The 5,540-nt window shown below is 38.9% G+C and overlaps 1 pseudogene; it reads left to right on the top strand.

Annotated features, from left to right (window-relative positions):
- The first annotated feature begins 3,679 nt into the window (after positions 1-3,679).
- The window catches only part of LOC102250865, a 2,466-nt pseudogene continuing 605 nt past the window's right edge, over positions 3,680-5,540 (top strand).

The following is a 5,540-nucleotide window of genomic DNA, read 5'->3' as shown; positions in this document are numbered from 1 at the left end:
CCCCACTTCATACCTATTATATTGGAATCTAAAACTTAACAAGCTCCCCATACATTAAAGTTTGAGCCACATGGGACTATCAGAGGTCCGTTTAATTCTAGGATGAAGATTTCCCTAAATGTTCTTGAACACTAGGAATTTCAAGAACTTGCTTATCAGAAGTCTTATCTTTCATTAGGCCATTATGTTTAATGGAACAGGTTGAGCTATGCCTTCCTCAGGATTCCAGAGCATCCGATTCAAACATTAAACATCTTTATGATCAAACTAACCAGAGGATGGAGCCATGGGGGGAAAAACCTGAATAACTCTGGTTCTAATGGGGATCTGATTTCTTCTGAATAGACATCAAACAATTTCCACTCAGAAGAGAACAAATTATGTTATGTGGGCCATGCAATCAGGGAACAAGGTCCCACCAGTAGATACAAAGGGACAGCTTCTGTGGGATATTTCTGTCCCTGGGTTTCATATACCATCCTAAGTCGGAAATGAGAAATGTCTATCAAGGTTCACTCACCCACTGATGTAAATTAAATAGGGAATAAATGAAGGGCTGTTGAGAATACAGTAATTTTTTTCATGTAATAAACTATTTCTTTTAAATACCATAACTAGAAAATGTAAGACCTTATTTCACAAACATAACAGAGAATTACAAGATGCACTTCAGTCCTCAGTTAAAGCCAATTAAGAAGTAGGGACAGAATTTGTAACAACATGGATGTATCTTGAGAATATCATGCTAAGTGAAATAAATCACACAGAAAAAGTTAGGAGACATATGACTCCACTCAAATATGGAATATAAAACTGAAAGCAACAAATGAACAAATAAGAAAAACAAAAAGCCATAGGCACAGAGTGAAGGGGAGAGGTAGTGAAGGGTAAAGATAGTTCAAATATATAGTGATGGAAGATTATTTGACTTTGGGTGGGGGACACACACTGAAATATACATATCATGTATTATAGATCTGTACACTTGATAATTTTATTAACTGATGTCACCCTAATAAATTTGATTTAAAAAATAAATGGGGGCAGAAATAAGAAAGAGAAGAGAGAATCAAGAAGGGGAAGGAGAAACACAAAGGGATCCAAAGAAAAAGAGAAAGAGATATACATATACATTTAGGGAACAGACGTTGATTTGTATTAACATTGCCAAAATGTTCTCAGGTAACATATGCCTGCCAAGACATTTACACAGAAGATCATCAAACATTTATCTCACACTTTTTCTGTCAGGTGCTGAGGATATTAAAGTGGGCAAAACAGATAGGGTTCTTGCCCTTCAGCAGCTCACGTATCTCGCAAGGGAGCAAGACATTAATCAAGTAATCACACAAATAACCATTTGTATTAGTTTCCTTTTGCTGTTGTAACAAATTACCACTAATTAAGTGGCTTACAACAACACTCATTTATTATATTACAGTTCTGTAAGGATAGAAGTCTGACATGGTTCTCACAGGGCTAAAATAAAAGTGTCAACAGAACTGCATTCCTTTTTGTAGGTTCTAGAGAATTATTTTCCTTTCCCTTTCTAGCATCTAGAGGCCACCCACATTCCTTGCCTCATGACCCTCTTCCTCCATCTTCAAAATCAACAATGTTGCCTCTCTCTGAGCCTTTAATTCCTAGTCACACTTGCCGGTGACTCTACTTCTGCCTCCCTCTTCCCTGATTACATTGAGCCCCTCCCATAATCCAGGTGACTCTCCCCATCTCAAGGTCATCTGATAAACCACCTTAATTCCTTAATTCCTGAACATTAATTCTCCATTGCCATGTAAATTAACATAATCACAGGTGCTGGGGATTAAGACATTGAGAGACCATTATCCTGCCTACCACACAATTTAATTACAAATTGTTCCTTACAGAAGCTATTGGCTTAAATAGGGTTGTGACCTGTGCACAAGTACAGAAGCATGGCATTTCTTGGAACTATCTTGAGTTCTGTTCTTTGCTGCCTATATGTGTTTGCTGTTTCTTCTGAGATGCCCTCCTTCTTCATCTCTACATTTCCATATTCTAGCTCTGTAGGCCTTGTTTAAATGGTACCTAGACTTTATCAGGTGGAAAAATGAAAAAATATACTTAGTTTTGAACTTCTTTTACCTTTAGGATTCTTAGTGCCTAAATGAATTTGTGAGGAAGCCACTACATTAAAAATGAGTTCTGATATCTGAAACCATATTTTAAAGTAGTCACACTGGATTTTTCAGACACTTCTGTTTGGATCACAGAGGGAAATGAAAGGAGAAAGTCAAATGCTCTAGACCAGTGATGGCGAACCTTTTGAGCTCGGCGTGTCAGCATTTTGAAAAACCCTAACTTAACTCTGGTGCCGTGTCACATATAGAAATTTTTTGATATTTGCAACCATAGTAAAACAAAGACTTATATTTTTGATATTTATTTTATATATTTAAATGCCATTGAACAAAGAAAAATCAACCAAAAAAATGAGTTCGCGTGTCACCTCTGACATGCGTGTCATAGGTTCGCCATCACTGCTCTAGACAGCACTGAAGAGGGACAGAAGGGTGTGGATGAAAGGGGCCACATGCTAACCTGACAAGCTCAGGGGAGGCCTGCATGGCAGTCTTGCAAACTCAGAGACCTAAAGTAACCACAAAGGATGGTCTGAAATTAAACTTAACTAAAAGCAGTTATGGTGGGTAGTCACCTCCTAGGCCAGTATCTTCACTGACAAGGTCAACCTTTACCATAACTGAGCTTATCTGTCTTTTTGCATCTATAATAACATACCCTTGAAATGTCTGGGTAACTTGTAACTTCCCTTTTTCTGGACCCCTTGGGGCACAACCTAATGTGCCTGGGCACCACGACACATACCACAAATTCCTTCATTGTTATCATGTTAATTGTTCCTGCACCCACCTAAGTATGTGTCTATCATTTTACTTTTTATCCAATCCCAGAGGTTTTCCCACTTTGCTTCCTCCAGCCTCTCTAGTCTACCACCAATGGATTTCATGTAACCCACCTACATCCCTTTCCTTCGATTGCAATGTGTAAATATAGATGTAACCCGCCATTCTCCGGAGCATTATCTCAATTCGTTGAGGTTCTGCTTCCTGGCATATGCCAACAGTTTGGCTCAAATAAAATCACAAAAATTCTTTACAGGTTTCAATGTGTGTGTTTTGTTTTTTTTTACGTTAACAAGGGAACCCTGCTTGCCTGCGTGGTGCTCAGTCTCCCAGGGACTGTCCAGCCCAGACCTGCACCACAGATGAAGGCCCAGGACATCCATATCACTTCGTGACTCCAATCAGAATGGGCACTCCTGGGGCCCTGGAGGTGCACGCTATTCCCACTGTCAGCCATGACCCTATTCAGAAGTGCCAAATGCAATGTCGGGGCAGCACAGGGATTATCAGAGCCCTAAATTCTTGTCCACATAGGAATTCTAATGAATCATTGATTGACCAGCACCATTTTACCAGTTGGAATTGAGTTATCAGAAATGGGAAGAAAGCCAACATATAATAGATGGCTGTTACTCGATGGTGATTATTTCTTTAAGCCAAAACATTTTTTTATTCCATAGGATCTTTGTCTCTTCGTCTTTGAATCCCAATTACTATTGTTGGCAAATAAAATAAAAGGAGTTCATGTAGTTTTTGCCCAAGCTTGAGTCCCCATGAGCAGTAGTTTAGGAAAAGAAAAAGTCTCTAAAGAAAAAGATAACCAAGTACCATCAGCCAAGGAAAGAGAAAAGGAGGCAAAAGCCTCTAGAGCAGTGGTTCTCAACCTTCCTAATGTCGCGACCCTTTAATACAGTTCCTCATGTTGTGGTGACCCCCAATTTCATTGTTACAAATTGAACATAATTAAAGCATAGTGATTAATCACAAAAACAATATGTAATTATATATGTGTTTTCCAATGGTCTTAGGCAACCCACAGGTTGAGAACCGCTGCTCTAGAGGTTTTGGGAAAGAGAACAAAAAAAAAGAACCTAAGACCAAAGGGAAAGATGCCAAAGATGGAAAGAAGGACTCTGCTGCCCAACCGGGGATGGCTTTTTCAGTTGATAATACAATCAAATGGCCAAATCCAGCACCTGGGACTAGAAAAAAATCTAGCAACGCAGAGGTAATTAAGGAGCTCAACAAATGTCAGGAAGAGAACTCAATGTATTTGGAGTTATCCAAGAGGTCTATACACATATTGGCATCATCAATCAAAGAGTTGACTCAATTAACAGAACTTTATTTATATAGCAACAAATTGCAGTCCCTCCCAGCAGAAGTGGGTTGTCTAGTACTAGTAAATCTCATGACACTATCTCTAAGTGAAAATTCACTTACCAGTTTGCCTTACTGTCTTGATAACTTGAAGAAGTTGTAGATGCTTGGTTTATGGCATAATAAACAGAAATTCCTACAGTGGTGTATAGGCTAGATTCTCTCACCTCTCTTTACCTTCGCTTTAATCATATAACTACTGTGGAGAAGGACATAAAAAAAACTGTCAAAAACTCAGCATGCTTAGCTTTTGAGGGAACAAAAGCAAACAACTACCTGCTGAAATGGTGAATTATATAACTTCATTATGCTGGATGTAGCTCACAATTAACTTGAACATCTTCCAAAGGAGATTGGAAACTGCACACAGATAACAACCTTGACTTGTAGCACAATGAACTGCTAGACCTCCCAGATACTATAGGAAACCTGTCCAGTTTAAGTGATATTGGTCTGAGATGTAACCAACTCTCAGCAATACCCAGATCACTGACAAAATGCAGTGCACTTGAAGAATTAAATTTAGAAAACAATAACATTTCTACTTTACCAGAGAGCCTTTTATCAAGTCTTGTGAAACTGAATAGTTTGACCTTAGCTAGAAATTTCCTCCAGTTATATTCAGTAGGTGGTCCATCTCAGTTTTCCCTCAACATGGACAATTGGATCAATAAAATTCCATTTAGAATTTTCTCCAGAGCAAAAGTATTAAGTAAGCTGAATATGAAGGACAATCAGTTGACATCACTTCCCTTGGATTTTGGAACTTGGACCAGTATGGTAGAATTGAATTTAGCCACTAATCAGCTCACAAAGATCCCCGAGGATGTGTCTGGTCTCGTTTCTCTTGAGGTTCTGATATTATCAAACAGTCTTCTAAAGAAGCTTCCCCATGGTCTTGAAAACCTTAGGAAGTTAAGAGAACTGGGTCTAGAAGAGAACAAATTGGAATCCTTGCCAAATGAAATTGCTTAACTTAAGGATTTACAGAAATTGGTCTTGACAACAACCAGTTGACCACTCTTCCCAGAAGCATTGGTCACCTTACCAATCTCACACATCTAGGCCTTGGAGAGAACTTACTTACTCATCTTCCTGAGGAAATTGGTACATTGGAGAACCTAGAACAGGGGTGGGCAACCCCTGGCCCACGTGCCAAACATGGCACGCCAGTAACTTTTGCTGGCACGCGAAACCCTCTCTTATAATCTTCCATTTACAATTTTTTCTTAATATCGACTTTTTTATTTTTCA

The sequence above is a fragment of the Myotis brandtii genome, unplaced genomic scaffold (genome assembly GCF_000412655.1).
Source record: "Myotis brandtii unplaced genomic scaffold, ASM41265v1 scaffold509, whole genome shotgun sequence".
Lineage (NCBI taxonomy): Eukaryota > Metazoa > Chordata > Mammalia > Chiroptera > Vespertilionidae > Myotis > Myotis brandtii.
The sequence above is the reverse complement of the archived record's forward strand: the minus strand, read 5'-3'. Positions and strand labels throughout refer to the sequence as shown.